Genomic DNA, 11,330 nt, shown 5'->3' with positions numbered 1-11,330 from the left:
CATCACCATGAGAAAGTCAACCCCCAGATGATATAAGCCCACCCATATTAACAAGAAGAAATGGTTTACAAGAAAACAAGAAGAATCCAAGGAAAGTTTTTGTAATCAGCTTTTAAAATGCTAACTTTATGCATTTTCAAATGTCTGAGGTTTCTGCCTTTCTCCTCAAGCTGACATTGGGATATCAGGACGGGTAGTCATACTTCCAACAAGTTTCTTTGCTGCAGTGGTCATGCAATCCATCTGAATAGAAAACTGGACTATGGGAAGAGACTGGTGGCGAGTGGCAGAACATTTTGTAAGATTGTGACGCAGAGACTGAAGGCTTTGAGTATTTGTAAGAATAGTAACCCTCTGGCTTCTGCTCTGTGGAATGGACTGTTGGCAACAATGGAAATAGTGACAGGATAGGACTGATAGCCATGTGTGGGGCAAGTGAGGCCATTGACTTCCAGCTAATCCTAGCACTTAATGTACGATTGCAGAGATCTCCAACACTACAGATTACATCCAGTAGCTGAACTTACAAAGCCTATTACTCTAAGATGGTCAAAAGATGGACATGAAGATGCTGTAGCAAACATGAGGACTCGATGACCATTGCCCAAAAGAATCAAGCAAAACTGAGAATGGAAATATGGCACTAATCCCATAGAATTTAGTTCTTCATTTGAGTTCAACTAAAACCACTCAAATTCTGCTGTTTTTTCTGTCAGTGAATCTGTGGCTTGTATTTACAGTCTAGGAAAGAAACTGTATGAGCGAGCTTCTCTCTCTACCTTTCTGTCTCCTCCTGTCCATTTTTTCCCCTTACTGTCTTCACATTTCTCCCTAATTTTCATATCTTGCTGTAAATCCTTTCACAAAATCAATCATTTTCTTCAGATCTATCTTCTCTCCCTCCATTTTTCTCCCTTTATTTTTTGTCCCAAATATTTCTTTTTTTTATTATGTTGTGTTAGTCACCATACAGTACATCATTAATTTTTGATGTAGTGTCCCAAATATTTCTGTAATCCCCTCGCTTTTTCCTGTTCCCCCCCTCTCAGTGTTCTCTCTCTCCCCACACTTCTCATCACTAAGACACATCTCCCTCCCTCTCATTCCATTAATCTTTGTGTCTTTCTTGCTTGTTTCTGAATGTCTCTAGCCTCTGTTTTTCTATTTCAATCTTCCCAGACCTCTGTGGCTATTTTTTTTTTAATTTAAAAAAATTTTTCTTATTATGTTCAATTAACCAACATATTATCATTAGTTTTTGATGTAGTGTTCAACGATTCATCTGTGGCTATTTTTAAAAATCTCTCTGTTGATCTTAATCTCTATGAAATTATTCTCAGGAGTACTATGTGCCAAGGGAAAGGAAAGAGTCTGACAAGTAATGTCTAAAGCCCAATGACGAAGAGAGTAGAGACATGTTACACCTAGTTTGTCTCCTACTAGACTGAGAATTCCTCGAGGTAGGGACAGTGCTTGGACTGTATTAGGAGTATAACTGCTTAATGAACTGGCTGTTGTTACTGGGGAGAGTCTTAGTATCAGGAGATACCATTACTATAAGAAGAGAAAAGCATTGGAAACCATGGCTAATTTCTTAAAGTCACATTTTCCAGTGCAAATGGCTGAATAGCAGTGGTGGAAATTTTGCTCATCTTTTATATGCATCCTGCCATGGCCACTTTTTTAATCTGCTGTCAAGTAAAAGAAAGCAGGGCTTCCCAGAGGACAGATAGCTGCTTGTGTTGGAAAGGGGGGTGGGGAAGATCAGAATAAGCCTGGAATACCCTGTTGTTACCAGAAAGCAAGAATCTTATTTTTAAAAATGTTAGGGGTCATATCCAAAGGCCAAAGGACCCAAATTTAAGGGCTTCCTTTGACCAAGTTGTAACAATTTGAGCACAAAATTGTATTGTTATTATGGTTACCTGGAGCAAGTTGAGTCTATGAAAGAACATGGACTCATAATTATTCTCAAAAGAGAAAAGTTAACATAATGAGTACAAAAATATAGTTGTAATGCAAAAATGAATAAACAATTATGGATTTGCTTCTTGTTAATGGATTTTAACAAATGGCTATTGTTTATATAAGGATATTGTATTTCTCCCACTAAATTACTATTTTTTATAAAAATATACAAATATTTATGTATATATTTGTTTCTGAGGAAAAAATAAAATTATGCGACTAAGTAAACCAATAATCTAGGAAAAAACAGGAACTCTATCAAGAAGAGAGAGAACTGGTTTGCTTGGCACTAGGATTAACATACAATAATTTAGGTGGAAAGAAGGTCTAACAATCAGGATCAGTGATCACACAAAATTACCAAGTAGGAGAAAGTTTTAACAGGGTCTTCCAAAAAGATGAATTAGTCAAATGTCCCAAAAAAGAAGAAGATAATACCCAGACCCAATGCCTAATGCCTTATCTCACAGGAAATGAAACCACTGGATGGCCCTACTCATTTTAATAAAACACCAATAAGGAATACATGATTTTTTTAAAAGTAACAAGCCAAGTCAATATATCATACCGATAGGACATTGGGTTTTGTAAATCTGGCAAAGTGAGACTTAAAAGTACATCCTTTCCTGAAAGACAGCAGGTTGTAAAAATAGATAAATAAAGCCCAAGTGGAAGTGTGCCTTTAAAAATCATGTTGTGGTAACACTGGAAATTAATGCAGCCTGATGATGAATCTTGTGCCTAGACCCAAACTGGATCAGCCAGTCACCCAGATCCTGTAGCCTTAGCTGAGCTGAGCAAGTGTACTTTTTCTTTCAGGTCTAGTAATATTACTCCACCCCTGGGAAGAAATAAAAATATATTACTGAAACTCTAGGAAGATATTAAAATAAGTATACTAATATCCCCTAGGAAGGTATAAAACAAGCACATAAATTATCAAAGAAATGAATAAGTCCATTGTTCTGAGGATTTAGATTACAGTCAAGTGTAAGTATAATAATAAGCTTTGTAGTCACTGCATTTGTGAAAGTTTTATGATATTGGAAGTGTTCAAGAAGTCAGCCACAGTAAACATGTAATCGCACTTTAAATGATTTAAGAGAATTTAATCAAATATAGCTTACATTTTCAAGATAATTTGCTTTTAAATAGCTGTTTATTAGGTAGATGAGTTCAATAATTTGAGCATTATACAGAATGCAAGTTTCCAGTTCCTGACAGGAAAATTTAAAAAACCTGGGCTGTGAGGTCCGTTCCCCCCAGATCATCCCAGAGGAAATTAGAGACAGTGATTAAAAACATTTGTTACATGTTAGAATCACCCAGGGAGCTTTAAAAACTATTGATAATCAGGGGTCCTCCGTGGGCCAATTGTATCAGTCTCCAGAAACAGAACCTGGGCACTAGCATTTCTAAAATACTCTTTAGGTCCAACTCATATGTAGCCCAGGCTGAGAAACTGATAGAGGAGGAGAGAAGGCAGAGTCTGTGGAACTAACATAAAACCTTCGAGAAGGCCCTAAGGAGACCAGAGATAGTGGCGAGCTGGTGCAGAAGCTCGTGGCAGTATGGGAGGGACGTAGGGGGGGAGTAGGTGCAGCTGCGGAGGGAAAATGTTGCTGTTCCCCTACATGGCTTGGGCAAGGAGCTTTTCTGGCTCTATCACTTCTGTGGACTGGGAATTGGCAAGAGCAGCCCAGAAGTCAGGTGTGTGTGTGTGTGGGGGGAAATGGAAGTGTTGGGGGGACGTGGGGAGAATATCAGGGCAGCTTCAGGACCCTACCAGTTTGAGAATCTGGTCAGAACACATGACTAGCTGCGTTAAGGCATTTGCTTCCTCATTCCCTTTCTCTCCATCCCCTCAGTGACTGTGGATTGCGACCTAAGATAACCTGCTTTTTCCCAAGAATTTAAGGGAGATTCTCTGAATGGAGGCAATGCCCAGTAAAGGGATGGAAATGGCGTTAGTCTGCAGGTTCTGTCATGTGTGGCACTCTCATTCCTAGAGACTTTTTCCCAGCCTTCTCCATGAAGGGTCCTAAAGGTCAATATCACATAGACTATGTTCTCTGATCACAACACAATTATGTTGAAATAAACTAGAGAAGAGTAATTATTGGATGATAATTCTCCACGGGTCTCTTATGGTTCTGTATGTTCCCCGAGTAGAGACGTTGTCAGCTTTTGTTCCAGACTATATTTTCAAGGATGTTCATATAAGCAAATAGCCTTGGAAAATAAAGATTAATATCTCCCTCTTTGGTACAGGGCAGGTTTGCTGTCCAGTACAATGAAGACAATGTGTCCTTCTGGGGCACACGTTGGGTGGGTTGGCTTATACCCCCTTATACCCTCTTATAAAAGATCAGTTTCCCAATCTCAAGACCCCTCAAGTGTGTAGGTGCTGCATCCTCCTGGACCCACATAGGCGTCACTCTCGTGGGACTTGGGAGGCAGGTGAGCCAATGAGAAAATGAGGTGATTAAGTCCTTTGTTTCTGATCTAGGAGGCTCATGTCTTCTGCCAGCATTTTTGAAACTGTGACTGGCTACCTTGTTAGCTTATAAGTAGGGTAAAATCCAAGACTCTTCACGGTTCTTGCTAATAAAATTTTTAAAAATCCCTGAAGTCTGGATATGAAATAGTGTACAACTAAATAATTAGGTTAAAAAGGAACTCATGAAGATATTACAGAAAACAGAATAAACTGCAAGTATTTTGAGTTAAAATTTATGGACATAGCTAAAGCAGGATTTGGAGGGAAATTTATAAATTGAAATAAATGTATCAGGAATCAAGAAAGATTGAAAACTAATGAGCTAAGTGTTTAATTCAAGAAGAGGGTAAAAGAAAACTAGAACAAAACTAAAGAAATCAGAAGGAAATTTTTTTTTAAGATTTTATTTATTTATTTGACAGAGAGAGACACAGCGAGAGAGGGAACACAAGCAGGGGGAGTGGGAGAGGGAGAAGCAGGCTTCCCGCCGAGCAGGGAGCCCGATGTGGGGCTCCATCCCAAGACCCTGGGATCAGGACCTGAATCGAAGGCAGATGCTTAACGACTGAGCCACCCAGGCGCCCCAATCAGAAGGAAATATTAAGGGCAGAAATCAAACTAGACAACAAGAAAAACAGTACTAATGCAATATATAATAATAACAACAAACAACGGAGATCAGCAAAATTAAAAGCTGGGTTTTTTTTTTTTTAAAGATAAGCAGGATAGTCTTCTGGAAAGACTGGTCAAAAACAAGGAGAGATCATATAAAGAAGCAAAATGCAAAATGATAAAAAGGAAATAACTATAGATGCTTAAGAAATTTTAAAATAATAAAGTATTATGAACAACCATAGTGTGACATATTTGAAACTGTAGATGAAATAGATTTTGTTTTACTGGATGATGTATAAATTAATCCACAGGAAGAGCTTGGGCACTGACTCATCACAATGGATACCTACCACTCAGAAATCGGTGCTGCCGGGGGGCACCTGGGTGGCTCAGTTGTTAAGCGTCTGCCTTTGGCTCAGGTCACGATCCCAGAGTCCTGGGATCGAGCCCCGCATCGGGCTCCCTGCTCGGCGGGAAGCCTGCTTCTCCCTCTCCCACTCCCCCTGCTTGTATTCCCTCTCTCGCTGTGTCTCTCTGTCAAATAAATAAATAAAATCTTAAAAAAAAAATAAATCGGTGCTGCCAGGATGCACACTGGCCAAATAAAACCACCATTTTTCTGAGATAAAAATAAAATGGCCAATTGGAGAAATATAAACATCAAATAGGCCAGTAAGCATTAAAGAAGTGAAATGGTCATCAAAGCTTTCCTCTTCCAAAAAGCTGCAGCCCAGAAAGTTTTCTAGATGAAAGTGTTACAAACTTTTAAGGGACAGATTAATTCCCTATCCCATGTATTCTCAATGGGATACAAATTCATTGGCTTTTGTAGAGGGACAAAAACATCTTACATATCAAAAGAGTTTGTGGTCCTCTAAAGAGTTACAGTACAGATATTCAGGGTGTCTGCAGTATTAAAATTTCATGGTGGGGAATTAGGAAAAAAAAAAATCTAAAAAGGCTCCAGGAGGAGTAGCAGGCTATAACGGAAAAAAAAAGTGGAGACACGCTCCTAAATTTTCTTCAAGAAAATAGAAAAAGAGCAAAAGCTTTTCAGATCATTTTAACATTTTAAGAGGCTCATAGAACTGAATCCAAAACTGGACAAGAAGAACACACATGTATGTATAGACAGCTATCCCCTGCTTTTTGAAAGTTCACGTCACATCACTTTGCTTTTATGAAAGATCTACATTAGTGCCTGTTTCGCTAATGGAAAAAATCCGAAGACGATTTTCACTTTTGCCAAAAAAAAAAAAAAAAAAAAGATGAAAATAGCATTCAGGGTTAGTTTGGCAGCAACAGCCTGCGCCCAAGGAGCAGCGAGGGTGGCCCCACCAAGTTCCTTTCTGTGCTTTATCCCGATTCATTGTGTGCATTTGTTAGCAAGATGTGTGCTAAGCTAACAGAAAAGCCTAAGAGAGGTTATTTTTGGGGTCTGAGAATTCTCAAAAAAAACAATTTCCATATAAATTAATGGTAAGTGCGTCTTTGCTTTATGCCATTTTGGTGTATGAAAGGTTTCGTAGTCATGCTCTACTTTTGCATAGTGGGGGAAACCTGTAGTTATACACACATATGTAGGCATTTATATTCATAAGTGAAATGTGCCTCTTTATATATACGGAGTCATGATCAGTTATAAAAATGAGCGCAAAAATCCTCCATAAATATTAGTTAAATGAATCCAACAGAGTATTAAAAGTATATCATTGAACTAGCTTTACCTTCCTGTCTTAAGCAATGAGAAAAACTGGACAAAATATGTGGAGCAGCTGTTTGAAGATATTGGATAATAGAAAGAGAAGGACTGTGATCCCAGAGAAGAGGTAAACCAGTGCGACAAGTCCTGCGGCTTTCTGCCTGGAGGTGCCCTCCGGACGGCAGAGGGGTAGGGAGTTCTCAAGCAAAACACAGGGGTCTCTCTGAATTGAGGGGCAGAGACTGGAGTTCTCGAGTCTGAGGTGGCTGGAAGTTGTAGGGCAGAGTTCCAGAGAGGAGGAACTACATGGAAAAACAGCTCAGTCTTCAGTTAACAGTAAGATGTGTAGACAGTGAAACTCCTTTATATATATATATATACACAGAGATATGTGAGTGTGTGTATATGTATGCATATATGTATATATATAACTATAATATTACTAGAAGGTAGACTGTAATAATTAAAGCTGTTTACTATGAACTCTAAAACAACCACTAAATACAAAACAAAGAGTTATAACTCATAAGTCCTCAAAGAAGAAAAAATGGATTCATAAAAACATTCAATTAATCCAAAAGAAGCCAATAAAATAGGGAAAAGTTCACAGATAACAGATGGAACAAATAGAAACCAAACAGTGAAGTTTCAGAAGCATGTCATTAATGGAATAAAGTACAAATGGTCAAATTTAAAGGCAGAAATTGGATAATACAACAACATCTATCTGTATGCTGCTTACAAACAGCCCACTTCAAGTATAAAGACACAATAGATTAAAAATAAAAGAACAAAAAAGATACACTGAGGTAACTGATAAAAATAAAGCAGGAGTGGTTATACTAACACTAGACCAAGTAGAGGTCTGAGCAAATCTTAGCAAGGATCAAGAGGATCATTTCATAATGATGAAAGAATCAGTTCACCAAAGGACATAACAATTCTCAATGTTTTTGCACCAAGTAGCAGAGGATCAAAATACATCAAGTAAGAAAACCCAATAGACCTGAAAGGAGGAATTGGCAGTTACAATTGTAGTGAGAGATTTCAACATGCTCTCTCAATAATTCATAGAATAAGTAGAAAATCTGTAAGGACATAGAAGACTTGAAAAACACAATAAACACTATAAACCAAACCTTTTGTATAGTTATAGAGCACTCCCGCTCACAACAACGTAATTCTTTTCAGGTGTACAGGGAATATTCACTAAGACACTATTCTGAGATGTAAAACAAGCCTCAATAAATTGAAAATAATTCAACTCATTCAAAGTATGTTCTCTGACTACAATGGAAATAAATCAGAAAACAGTAAGAGAGAAATACCTGAAAAAAGCCCAAATATTTGGAAACTACCATACTTCTAAGTAACCCATGGATCAAGGAAGAAATCAAACGTGAAAGTAAAAAGTATTTTGAACTAAATGAAAATGAAAACACATCAAATATTGTAGGATGCTGGTAAAGTAGTGCTGAGAGGGAATGTGTTAGAAAGCTTTCAAATTAAAGACCTGAGTTTCCACCTTAAAAAAGTAGACCAAATTAAACCTCAAAATCAAAGGGAAAGCCAATGAAACCAAACATCTGTTTTTTAGAAAGTCAATAAAATTGATGAATCTCTAGTCAGATTAAGAAAAAAGAGAAGACACAATTTACTAATATCAAGAAGAAGGAAGCGACATAATTACAGTTCCAACAGACATTAGAAGGACAACAAGGAAACACTATGAACAACTCTACACACATAATCTGACAGCTTAAATGAAATGGACCAATTCCTTGAAAGACACAAACTGTAAAAGCTCATTCAAGAAAAAAATTGAGGGGTGCCTGGGTGACTCAGTCGGTTAAGCGTCTGCCTCCGGCCCGGGTCATGATCCCAGGGTCCTGGGATCAAGCCCCGCATCGGGCTCCCTGCTCCGCAGGAAGCCTGCTTCTCCCTCTCCCACTCCCCCTGCTTGTGTTCCCTCTCTCACTGTGTCTCTCTCTGTCAAATAAATAAATAAAATCTTTTTTTTAAAGAAAAAAATTGATAACCTATATAGCCCTAAATTAAAGAAACGGACTTTTGGGGCACCTGGGTGGCTTAGTTGGTTGAGCACCCAACTCTTGGTTTTGGCTCAGGTCATGAGATTAAGCCCCTTAGTCAGGCTCTGCACTCAGCAGGGCATCTGCTTGAGGATTCTCTCCCTCTGCCCCCCTCCCCACTTGTGCTCTCTTTCTTTCAAATAAATACATCTTTAAAAAATAAAAATAAAAAATAAAGAAACTGACTTTTTACTTAAAATCCTTACCCCAAAGAAAACTACGCTCAGATGTCATCACTAGTGAATTCTATTAAATATTTAAGAAAAAAACCCCATTAACTTTTTTAACCCCCACTAATTTTATTTATTTATTTATTTATTTATTTATTTATTTATTTATTTATACTTGTTAATTTTAGCCATTCTGACTGGTGTGAGGTGGTATCTCATTGAGGTTTTGATTTGGATTTCCCGGATGCCGAGTGATGGTGAGCACTTTTTCATGTGTCTGCTGGCCATTTGGATGTCTTCTTTGCAGAAATGTCTGTTCATGTCTTCTGCCCATTTCTTGATTGGATCATTTGTTCTTTGGGTGTTGAGTTTGATGAGTTCTTTATAGATTGTGGATACTAGCCCTTTATCTGATACGTCATTTGCAAATATCTTCTCCCATTCTGTCGGTTGTCTTTTGGTTTTGTTGACTGTTTCTTTTGCTGTGCAAAAAAAAGCTTTTTATCTTGATGAAGATCCAATAGTTCATTTTTGCCCTTGCTTCCCTTGCCTTTGGCGATGTTTCTAGGAAGATGTTGCTGCGGCTGAGGTCGAAGAGGTTGCTGCCTGTGTTCTCCTTTAGGATTTTTGCCCTGTGTTCTCCTTTAGGATTTTGATGGACTCCTGTCTCACATTTAGGTCCTTCGACCATTTTGGTCTATTTTTGTGTGTGGTGTAAGGAAATGGTCCAGTTTCATTCTTCTGCATGTGGCTGTCCAATTTTCCTAACACCATTTTTTGAAGAGACTGGCTTTTTTCCATTGGACATTCTTTCCTGCTTTGTCAAAGATTCATTGACCATAGAGTTGAGGGTCCATTTCTGGGCTCTCTATTCTGTTCCAGTGATCTATTTGTCTGTTTTTGTGCCAGTACCGTACTGTCTTGATGATGACAGCTTTGTAATAGAGCTTGAAGTCCGGAATTGTGATGCTGCCAGCTTTGCTTTTCTTTTTCAACATTCCTCTGGCTATTCGGGGTCTTTTCTGGTTCCATACAAATTTTCAACTTTTTGAGGAAACTCCATACTGTTTTCTAGAGTGGCTGTACCAGCTTGCATTCCCACCAACAGTGTAGGAGGGTTCCCCTTTCTCCGCATCCTTGCCAACATCTGTCATTTCCTGACTTGTTCATTTTAGACATTCTGACTGGTGTGAGATGGTATCTCACTGTGGTTTTGATTTGTATTTCCCTGATGCTGAGTGATGTTGAGCACTTTTTCATGTGTCTGTTGGCCATTTGGATGTCTTCTTTGCAGAAATGTCTGTTCGTGTCTTCTGCCCAGTTCTTGATTGGATTATTTGTTCTTTGAAACCCCCACTAATTTTAAATAAACTCTTCCAGAAAATTGGAGAGGAGATCACAGTCCCCAATTTATTCTTTAACATTACTCTGATACCAAAACCAGACAAAGTCATTATAAGAAAGAAAATTACAATCCAAAATCCCTCATGAACATAGATTTAAAAAAATTCTTAACAATATTTTAGCAAATCAAATCCAATACCACATAAAAAGATAATACATCATGACCAAGAGGATTTCATCCCAGGAATGTAAGGTTGGTTCAACATTTGAGAAATTAATCAATGTGATTCACCACATTAAGGACTAGAAAAGAAAAATCAGATGATTATCTGAATAGATGCAGGAAAGGTACTTTGTGCAGGGAACACAGGGAAGAGCATCCCTAACAGCTTGGGATATGACAACAGTCATCCCTCCACATAGACATCCAGATTGCTCCTGCATTCTTGCCTCTGGGCTGGCTCCAGGGAGTGGACAGAGAGGGCTTCTCTCTGCCTCATTACCAGCACTTCCCAGACCTGCTCTGTGTGATGTCCCTGCCTGTTTCCTTGTCCATCAGAATTAGTCCTTAGTTTCGGCTACTGATTTCATCAAAATGGGATTGTAGGGTTGGTTTCTGGCAGCCAGGTGCTTCTTCCCCAGTCACTGGAACTGACAACCCTCTCCACCACCACTGAGGTACTCCCCCACCCCATTTGCTTGATAATGGGTAAGTGGTCATTTTAGGGCTTTTACTATATGGCAGATGAATAGTGTTTACTGTTCAACCCACCTGACTCTTTGGTCATCCTGGATGCATTACAAAAGTGGGTTTATAGTTTAGTTTCTATGTGCTCCAGGGCCAATACCTACTTTCTTGTTTTTACTCTTAAATCCACCTTAATTTTTCACTCAGTAATTTCCATACTCTAATATTTCCACAGCATGCACTCTCTAACCCA

Source organism: Halichoerus grypus, chromosome 8 (genome assembly GCF_964656455.1).
Source record: "Halichoerus grypus chromosome 8, mHalGry1.hap1.1, whole genome shotgun sequence".
NCBI lineage: Eukaryota > Metazoa > Chordata > Mammalia > Carnivora > Phocidae > Halichoerus > Halichoerus grypus.
Note: the sequence above shows the minus strand (reverse complement) of the source record.